Here is an 11,436-nt window from a genome sequence, read left to right on the forward strand (position 1 = left end):
CTCTCTCTGTCTCGTGTTCTTGAGGTGGTACGATCTTGATGTATCGCGAGCTTTGCTATTATAGTTGGATCTTATGATGTTTTCTCCCCCCTCTACTCTCTTGTAATCGATTGAGTTTCCCCTTTGAAGTTATATTATCGGATTGAGTCTTTAAAGATTTGAGAACACTTGATGTATGTCTTGTCGTGCGTATCTGTGGTGACAATGGGATACCACGTGATTCACTTGATGTATGTTTTGGTGATCAACTTGCGGGTTCCACCCATGAACCTACGCATAGGGGTTGGCACACGTTTTCGTCGTGATTCTCTGGTAGGAACTTTGGGGCACTCTTTGAGGTTCTATGTGTTGGTTGAATAGATGAATCTGAGATTGTGTGATGCATATCGTATAATCATACCCACGATACTGGAGGTGACATTGGAGTATCTAGGTGACATTAGGGTTTTGGTTGATTTGTGTCTTAAGGTGTTATTCTAGTACGAACTCTAGGGTTGTTTGTGACACTTATAGGAATAGCCCAACGGATTGATTGGAAAGAATAACTTTGAGGTGGTTTCGTACCATACCATAATCTCTTCGTTCGTTCTCCGCTATTAGTGACTTTGGAGTGACTCTTTGTTGCATGTTGAGGGATAGTTATGTGATCCAATTATGTTATTATTGTTGAGAGGACTTGCACTAGTGAAAGTATGAACCCTAGGCCTTGTTTCAACGCATTGCAATACCGTTTACACTCACTTTTATCATTCGTTACCTTGCTGTTTTTATATTTTCAGATTACAAAAACCTTTATCTACCATCCATATATCACTTGTATCACCATCTCTTCGCCGAACTAGTGCACCTATACAATTTACCATTGTATTGGGTGTGTTTGGGACACAAGATACTCTTTGTTATTTGGTTGTAGGGTTGCTTGAGAGAGACCATCTTCATCCTACTCCTCCTACAGATTGATAAACCTTAGGTCATCCACTTGAGGGAAATTTGCTACTTTCCTACAAACCTCTGCACTTGGAGGCCCAACAACGTCTACAAGAAGAAGGTTGTGTAGTAGACATCACACCACCAATCCGAATCCATATACCACCACCGGTGCCATATCCTACCACCATATATCCACCACCAATCCGAGTTCCTTTCATATTAGGTTTGTTTTCAAGGTCCGTCTAATTTCCGATTCGTGTTTCCTTGCCTGAGTAGGTTTCGGGAAAAAAATCACAGTCTGGAGACCCCCGGGCAGTTTTTAGGCCAAAATTTTCACAAGCAAATTTTTTCCCTATCCTATTCTCAGGTTTTCTAAGTCTTTTGAGCCACGTGCCATCATAGTGATTTTTTGTCGCACTTCTTCATCGTTGCTGCCCTGATTTTAAAAAAATAGTCAAATAAAAATTTCGTGCCCATCCTGTCAGTTTAACGAGGGAAGAGTTTTGAGACACTCGCCATTATAGTGATTTCCGCAAAAAAAAGAGGAGCGCCAAAAAAAACAGAGCGAAAAAAAGTTCCAGAGTGTGCTTTTCCCTGGTTTACGTGCAACGCTGTGATTTTGTTAGTGTTCTAGGCTCGCGTCTCTAGCACGGTCTAGCCTAGGACCAGCACAGTACCGTCGTTGAGCGTTTATTCAACTTTGCATCTCTGAATTGATTATTGCTGACCCTTTTTGCTACCATATTATAAGCCTTCCCAGCTCCACATACATCTACGTCGTGCGTTTGATTTTACCTGGTAATCGCTCTATCCAAGCTTTGAGAGTTTTGACTACGACGGTTGTCGATCACCGCCTGCTGCTGGGTAAGAACTGGTAAGAATTTGAGATTTGCTTGACGGATTTGTGACACCCACCACCACCTCTTGTTAGTAGTTTGTAGGATCATATTCTTGTGTGTTTCTATTGCTTCTAACCATGGCAGGATCATAAGCCGATGAGACTGACTGGGAGAACATGACGAATAAGGAGTTGCATGATAAATTTCAGCAAATGATGAGTGGACAGGTGCAAGATGTGCTAAACATATTTGAAGAGGCCATGGAGAAGATAGATGGCAGGGAGAAGACGTTCGAAACAAAGCTCGATAACAAGTTTCATGAATTGCTCGCGCGTCTTCCACCACCACCACCGGCTGCCCCTAGCGCACCTCTACTACAACAACAACAACAACAACAACGTCACTTTCCAAATCAAGTGGGACGAGCACAGCGCATTCCCATTGACCCTGGGAAAAATTCTGGTGCCGCTGTTGATGCTTCTGTCGCTCCTGCTACTACTGCAGAGGTGGAGGACCATTACGAGGATGAGGTTGATCAAAATTAGAACTACGTGCAACCACCAGCACCACCACCACCAGGTCGTCCTCAGGTATATCATCGCAACGGTTGGGCTGCACCACCATATGAGGTACGAGATCATGACCATCTTCCTAAACTAAAATTGAATATTCCACCATTTGAGGGTAGATATGTTCCTGATATATATCTTACTTGGGAGTTAGAAACTGAACAACGTTTTACATGTTTACAATATCCTGAGGAGAGACGTGTTCCTGCTGCTTTTTGTGCTTTCACTAGCTTCGCATGTGTTTGGTGGTCTGAACATTGTAGATTATATCCTATTCCAACTACTTGGGCTGCTTTGAAAACTGCTATGCGTACTCGTTGGGTTCCACCATATTATCAACGTGAATTACTTCAAAAATTGCAGCGTTTAAGACAAGGAAAAAATTCTATAGAAGAATATTATCAGGAATTACAAACTGGCATGATTAGATGTGGTATTGTCGAGGAGAATGAAGCTATGCTTGCACGTTTTATGGGTGGACTAAATAGAGATATTCAGACCATTCTAGAGTATAAGGAGTATACTAATATCACTCGTTTATTCCATCTTGCTTGTAAAGCTGAACGTGAAGTGTAGGATCGACAGACATTGGCGCGAACTAACTTTTATTCAGGTCGATCTTCATCATGGACACCACGTGCATCCTCTACTTCCAGTACACCAGCACCTCCATTAGTTGCCACCTCCAGCCGTGATACAAGAAAGCAGGCACAACCACCACTATCTGCCAAGAGTACACTTGCCAGACCTACGCAGAGCTCTTCTTCTTCCCTGGGATCAACAGGGCACACAAGTGATATTATTTGTCGTCGTTGTAAGGGAAGAGGACATTTTGCGAGAGAATGCAAATCTCAGCGTGTGATGATTGCTACTGAGGATGGTGGGTATGAGTCCGCTAGTGACTATGATGAGGAGACTTTGGCTCTTATTACACATGAAGAACACGGTGGAGATGATTCTGATCATGAGACGCAATATATGGCTGCTGAAGATGCTGACAGGTATGAATGTTTAGTTGCTCAGCGTGTTTTGAGTGTGCAGGTTACACAGGCTGAGCAAAATCAGAGGCACAATTTTTTCCATACAAAGGGAGTTGTGAAGGAACGTTTTGTTCACATCATCATAGATGGAGGGAGCTGCAACAACTTGGCTAGCATGGAGATGGTGGAGAAGCTATCTCTCACCACAAGACCACATCCAGATCCTTACTACATCCAATGGTTCAACAACAGCGGCAAAGTTAAGGTAACATGTACTGTTCGTGTGCATTTTAGTATCTCTACATATGTTGATTATGTTGATTGTGATATGGTACCTATTCAAGCATGTTCCTTATTACTTGGTAGACCATGGCAATTTGATAAACATTTTGTACACCATGGTAGAAACAATCAGTATACTCTTGTTCATAAGGACAAAAATATTACTTTGCTTCCTATGACTCCTGATTCCATTTTGAAAGATGATATTAATAGAGCTAATAAATCCAAACAGGAGCAAAATAAGAGTGAAAATCAGATTGTGGAAAAAGAATTTGAGCAACACATGAAGCCTAATAATAAACCATCTAATGTTGCTTCTGAAATTAAATTGAAAAGTGCATGTTTACTTGCCACCAAATCTGATATTGATGATCTAGATTTCAGCAAATCTGTTTGCTATGCTTTTGTGTGCAAAGATGCATTATTTTCATTCGAGGACGTGCCTTCCTCTTTGCCTCCTACTGTCACTAACATTTTGCAGGAGTTCGCTGACGTCTTTCCACAAGACGTGCCACCAGGATTGCCACCTATTCGAGGGATTGAGCATCAAATTGACTTAATTCCCGGTGCATCATTACCCAACCATGCACCATACCGTACCAATCCAGAGGAGACGAAGGAGATTATGCGTCAAGTACAAGAGCTGCTCGACAAAGGTTATATACGTGAATCTCTTAGTCCTTGTGCTGTTCCTATTATACTAGTGCCTAAAAAGGATGGTACAATGCGTATGTGTGTTGATTGTAGAGGCATTAATAATATTACTATTCGTTATCGTTATCCTATTCCTAGGCTAGATGATACGCTTGATGAATTGAGTGGCTCTACAATATTCTCCAAAGTTGATTTGCGTAGTTGATACCATCAAATTCGTATGAAATTGGGAGATGAATGGAAAACAACATTTAAAACTAAGTTTGGATTATATGAGTGGTTAGTCATGCCTTTTGGGTTAACCAACGCACCTAGTACTTTCATGAGATTAATGAACGAAGTTTTACGTGCTTTTTTTGGACGATTTGTGGTAGTTTACTTTGATGACATATTGATTTGTAGCAAATCTTTGGAGGCACATTTAGAACATTTACGTGTTGTTTTTATTACTCTACGTGATGCACGTTTGTTTGATAACCTTGGAAAGTGCACCTTTTGCACTGACCGAGTATCTTTTCTTGGCTATGTTGTTACTCCACAGGGAATTGAAGTTGATAAAGCTAAGATTGAAGCTATTGAGAGTTGGCCGCAGCCCAAAACGGTCACACAAGTGAGGAGTTTCCTTGGCCTCGCTGGTTTCTATAGGTGTTTTGTGAGAGATTTCAGCACCATTGCTGCACCTCTCAATGAGCTTACAAAGAAGGATGTGCCTTTTGTTTGGGGTACCACACAAGAAGAAGCCTTCATGGCATTGAAATATAAGTTGACACATGCTCCTTTACTCCAACTTCCTGATTTTAATAAGACCTTTGAGCTTGAATGCGATGCTAGTGGAATTGGATTAGGAGGTGTGTTATTACAAGATGGCAAACCTGTTGCATACTTTTATGAAAAATTGAGAGGGCCTAGTCTGAACTATTCTACTTATGATAAAGAATTATATGCTCTTGTTCGGACCTTAGAAACATGGCAATATTATTTATGGCCCAAGGAATTTGTTATACATTCTGATCATGTATCTTTGAAACACATTAAAAGTCAAGCAAAACTGAACCGCAGACATGCTAAATGGGTTGAATTCTTTGAGACTTTCCCTTATGTCATTAAACACAAGAAGGGTAAAGAAAATGTTATTGCTGATGCATTGTCTCGTCGTTATACTATGCTTTCACAAATTGACTTTAAAATATTTGGTTTGGAGACCATCAAAGATCAATACGTGCATGATGCTGAATTTAAAGATGTATTGCAGAATTGTAAGGAAGGGGGAACTTGGAACAAGTTCGTTCCTAATGATGGATTTGTGTTTCGTGCTAACAAGCTATGCATTCCAGCTAGCTCCGTTCGTCTTTTGTTATTACAGGAGGCACATGGTGGAGGATTAATGGGACACTTTGGCGTCAAGAAGACGGAGGATATACTTGCTACACATTTTTTATGCCAATGATGAGACGGGATGTTGAGCGTTTTGTTGCTCGCTGCACTACATGTCAAAAAGCTAAGTCACGACTCAATCCTCATGGTTTATATATGCCTTTGCCTGTACCTAGTGTTCCTTGGGAGGATATATCTATGGACTTTGGTTTAGGTTTACCTCGAACAAAGAAGGGGAGGGATAGCATATTTGTTGTCGTGGATAGGTTCTCGAAAATGGCACAGTTTATACCATGTCATAAAAGCGATGATGCTGTTAATGTTGCTGATTTGTTCTGTCATGAAATTATTCGCTTGCATGGTGTGCCAAATACTATTGTTTCAGATCATGATACTAAATTTCTTAGCCACTTTTGGAGATGTTTATGGGCTAAGTTGGGGACTAAACTGCTTTTTAGTACTACTTGTCATCCCCAAACTGATGGAGAAACTAAAGTAGTCAATAGAACATTGTCTACTATGCTTAGGGCTATTTTGAAGAATAATAAGAAAATGTGGGAAGATGCTTGCCTCATATTGAATTTGCTTATAATCGTTCATTGCATTCTACTACTAAGATGTGCCCTTTTGAAATTGTGTATGGTTTCCTACCTCGTGCACCTATTGATTTGTTGACTCTTCCATCTTCGGAGAAGGTTAATTTTGATGGTAAAGAACATGCTGAATTGATTTTAAAAATGCATGAGTTAACTAAGGAAAACATTGAGCGTATGAATGCTAAATATAAACTTGCTGGAGATAAGGGTAGAAAACATATTGTGTTTGCACCTGGAGATCTTGTTTGGTTACATTTGCATAAGGATAGATTTCCTAATTTGCGCAAATCAAAGCTAATGCTACATGCTGCTGGTCCTTTTGAGGTGTTAGAGAAAATAAATGTTAATGCATATAAACTTCAGCTGCCTGCAGATTTTGGGGTTAGTACCACTTTTAACATTGCAGATTTGAAGCCTTATTTGGGTGAGGAGGATGAGCTTTCATCGAGGACGACTTCATTTCAAGAAGGGGAGGATGATGAGGACATCAATACCATTGTTACACCCACAGCCCCTGCTGCTATACATACTTGACCAGTTACTAGAGCTCGCGCATGCCAATTGAATTATCAGGTACTTTCGTTTCTTGGTAACGATTCTAATGTTCATGAGAATATGTGCTGCCTAAATTGGATACATTTGTTTTGCTTACAAATGAAGGGCCTAGTTTGGACAAGAAAGATGAACCTTGGAGCAAGTTCAAGCATGGAGATGATGGCATGTGCAAGGGGATCAAGAACGGAGTTACAAGTGATGATTTCAGGACTTTGTAGCCACCATAAGGAGTGCATGAAGCCTTGGATGAAATACACAAGATGCCACTTCATAAATTTCGTCCAGAGGCTATTCTAGGTGCTACGTCACCTTATTATTGGGCCAGGCCCATACATTTTTGAAATACTTAAGTATAGGCTGTTTTTAGAGTCCGTATGTGTGGGGAAACAAGAGTTAGGGTTGGTTTCGGACCCCTCCTCCAGGGGCCACGAAATTCCCCCCTCTTCCTCCATATATACAGCCCTTAGGGCGTCATTTAGACTGTGGGTTTTGTTTAGATTAGAAGTTCGCCATAGCTGCAACTTCGCGTACTTCGTTTGTGTCCAACGACCAGACCAAGACGTCACAGAACCCCACCTTGATCAATAAAGCCTTCATCTTTTATTCACAATATCCAGATTGCAATCTCTGTTTCTTGCTTGTTCTTCGTTTCCTCACAGGAAATAGACCCTCGTGGTCAGGTTGATCGTGCTCCGGCGTGGGCCATAACCCTTGGAAGTTGGTTTAGCAATTGCTAAGGCGCAACGTCTTCGCACGTTCGTAGTCGTATCATCAAAGCCGACTCTCACAAAAAATGATATCTATCTCATCGAAACATCGGGACACCTTCGCCTCTATCAGAAGCAATGTCCCATGAGCTAGCAACTTCTTCTTCTTTTTTTCAAGAAAAGGGATCCAGCCCCGGTTCCATTTCCATCAGAAAACGAAACCCACAGAGCTTCTTCTTCATTAGTTGTAATAAAATTGAGCAACATCAAGGTTGGTCGTGAAGCTCCTGGAATGTTCAACTATAATTTGGATATCATTTGTGCAGTTCAACTAAGATCAAGCTTGAAATGTATATCTCTGTTTGCATAAAAAATGTTGAAATGAGGGTGACTAACAAGTGATGAAACATGCATCAAATGAAAAAAAGCATGTTCCTTATCTGAATGGCAATCGTACAAGGACAGTAGCAATTTCTAGCGGCATTGCTAGATATTAGTGTGGGCATTAGGATTAACTATGACAACGTTAAATATGACATTACTTTAATGGTGCCATTGCTTCATTTTACCAGCAACATTACATTAACAGCTGCTATAGAGTCGGTATTTGGGCACGGGAGAGTAGGCGGACCAGGATAGTTGCATCTCTAACGAAAAGAAGCAACTTATCTTAATGGGAAATTTAGCAGGACATGAAAAAAGTGCCATTGATTCATATTACTGGAGGCATTACATTGAAAACAACATTGGTTTAACATGTCCTTACTATAAACAGTGCGACTGCTACATTTTACCAGTGGCATTACATAAGAGCGGCTCGGGGTAACAAACATTAGAAGAGGATATCTGGGTTGGTCCCATTTTTTCGGTATATAGCCACCTTATACTGTGTGAGGCTAGAAAATCTAGTGCTGGACTTACTCTGTTGACTTGTCCCCCAGTCCCCACTATCTTTCCTTTTTCAACCAATAGATCGGGTTTATATTGAGTTTGTACTTCGTTCCCTTTATTTCCCTATTAGAACTAGAGACTAGTTGGATAGCCAGTCTTTGCTACTTTTCGCCCCCATTATTTCGTCTTTCGACCAAGTCCTAGATTCAGGTAACAAATCTTCCCCCACCCCCAACCCCACCCCGTTTCTTCCTTGTTTGAACCAAGTACTACTAGATTCGAGTGCATGAACTAGTTTTACCTCTCAACAGTAAAAAATTAGGTGGTTTTCGAAAAGTCGATCGATCCTATATACGAGGGGGGTGGAGAAATATTAAAAGATACAAATGCAGCAACGTCAGGAGCTCGGGAAGTAGTGCAAGACTAGTTTCGAAGGAAGTTATACCTGAGGGTCGCTGGGATGTCGCTAGGTGGGCGGCGGGAGGCCGGATCTGCTCATACTACGGGAGCGTGGAAGAAGGGGTGGGAGGCCCTCCCTCGCCAGCGATGCTTGGGAGAGAATGGCAAGGCACGCTGGTCGGGACGCGCCGGCAGTGGATAAGAGCCATTGCCGAGGACGACCGCGTGAACATTGCACCTTCTCACCTTCCCGACGGAGAGGATCCGGCTGGATCTGTGACCAGCGGTGACTAGAGAGAGAGAGTGTGGCCACCGCTGTCGTGTTTAGATCTAGAGAGGACGAGACAGTGCGAAGAGAGCAACACTAGCAAGCAAGCACGGAGGCTCCTGCCTATATAGTAGATTACTACTTTTCTTTTGTCTACCGACCGGAGCCGGCTTGACCTCGGCAATGACTGTCGAGAAGTCTTCATGCACGTGCCCCGGAGGCGCAGTTGTCATCATTTTGATCTGAAGCACCGGATTATAACATATAACACGAAAAAATGCCACATGACAAGAAATCATAACCTCACTACCCAAAGGAGACAAGATGAATCCCGACGGACAAACTAGACGAGGATCAAAGCTCAAATTAAAGATAAAATCGTAGAAAAGAGGTCCGTCGATAGATGTCCTAATTAACATAGCCGGCTTAACCTAGATGACAGCCGAGTAGTCTTCACGCATGTGCCCCCAATGACTATCCCAACTCAGTTGTCGTTGTTAACCCGCGCAGTGATCCGAAGCACATGACACCTAATTTTGCGAGATGAGAAGAAACCTTTTTTTAGATTTCTCACCAGAACTACTGCCCTGTACAACACAGCCTGCACGATATGTAGACGATAACCAATCCAGGCATGTCTGCTAGAGTCTGGTCACATGCATGGACGGACTGATCTTCCGTGTCTTGCAGGGATCGTCCAGGTACCAACATATGTACTCCTACAACACTTCTCTAGTAGTACTATCGCTCGTCTCTCTCTTCTATTAACTCACCCGACTTGCGGGGCCGGGGAGTGTGCCTATGGTCAGTTCTCAATTGTGGTCCCACATGTGTGTGCAAATGCAATATGATGAGCGTTCCATTCGGAGAGCGGCGTGCCAGACCGACCGACCATCTGGAGTGCGACGCGAACGGGACGAGCGTGCTGTATACTCCGTATATGTGTACTGCCGTTTTCTTGAGGCTTTGCTCCATGGCGTAATCCATGGATACAAAATCAGTATACTGTAGTATTTAAAAGTCGAGGGCAGGGCTTTTCCCGGGTGGTTGGCGGGGCAGTTCCGCCTAGTCGGTTCGACAGAGACGCGAGAAGATGAGGGAGTAGGCTGCTACAAACTTAGGGCTGTGTGATTTGATAATGAGTTACTGCTGGATAGGTGGGGCCCGGTGATTTGACTTTCCATTATAATTTTAACTGCGGCGCTACGACCGGCGTGAGTCTCCCAATTCCTGACCACCTCCATACAGGTGGCTCTCCCGATGCTCCACCATGTAGAGGTTGGCTCTTGCTTGAGATCCCACTCCTCCACTTTTTCCTTGCCTCTTTCCCCCACATATGCAAAAATGCCATGTAAAGCGGGCTTATAGCCCACTATTGTACTTGATCGTATAGGTGCTAAGCCTGCCACATAGGCATAAAGTCTGATGTGGCAAGTTAATTAAGAAGAGAGAGACTACTTTGCTGACCCTAGGAAGAAACGGTGATAAGCGCGTGTACCTAGATGAAGCAAACTTAGCAACAAAAAACTAAGCACCTATGCATTGGGGACTTGAGTTGCTAAGCCATTTAATGCCCATAGCACCTCATCTAAGCACCATTTCATTGGAAGAGCTCACTCCTTGGAAAATGCAATAAATACTATGAAGAAAGAGATAGAGAGAAGTAAACAAAAAATACTCTTATAGCCAACCTTATAGCTAACCTTGTTGTATGAGTGACTAAGTGATGACTATGTATGACATGCCAACATCAGATAGCCTAACGCACCGTGTTAAATCTCCAAGGGTGCGACCGCGCGAGCGAGGCGACGGTCGTGGTAGGCGCGACCATGATACGGGCTTCTGAGAGCCCTTGGATCTGAGATCGAAAGATTGCATGGTGTGATTCTACACCTACGGGCGAATATCCTATACTGGAGGGTTATTCTGCAAATTTTTCAGCAACTTAGCATGCGACCATTCGATCTCAGATCCAAGGGCTGCCAGCAGCCCGTATCATGGTACTGTTCGATCTCAATAAAAAATTATAGATATGTTGGAGATGTATCAATTACCGAGAGGTCCTAGAGATACCTCTTCGTCATACAGAGTGACAAATCCCAATGTCGATTCATGCCAACTCAACAGACACCTTTGGAAATACCCATAGAGCGTCTTTATGATCACGCAATTATGTTGTGACGTTTGATAGCACACAAGGTATTCCTCCGGTATTTGGGAGTTGCATGATCTCATGGTCAAAGGAATATGTATTTGACATTTAAGAAAGTTGTAGCAATAAACTGAATGATCATATGCTAAGCTAACGTATGGGTCTTGTCCATCACATCATTCTCCTAATGACGTGATCCCGTTATCAAATGACAACTCATGTCTATGGTCAGGAAACCTT

The sequence above is a fragment of the Triticum urartu genome, chromosome 6, assembly GCF_003073215.2.
Source record: "Triticum urartu cultivar G1812 chromosome 6, Tu2.1, whole genome shotgun sequence".
NCBI lineage: Eukaryota > Viridiplantae > Streptophyta > Magnoliopsida > Poales > Poaceae > Triticum > Triticum urartu.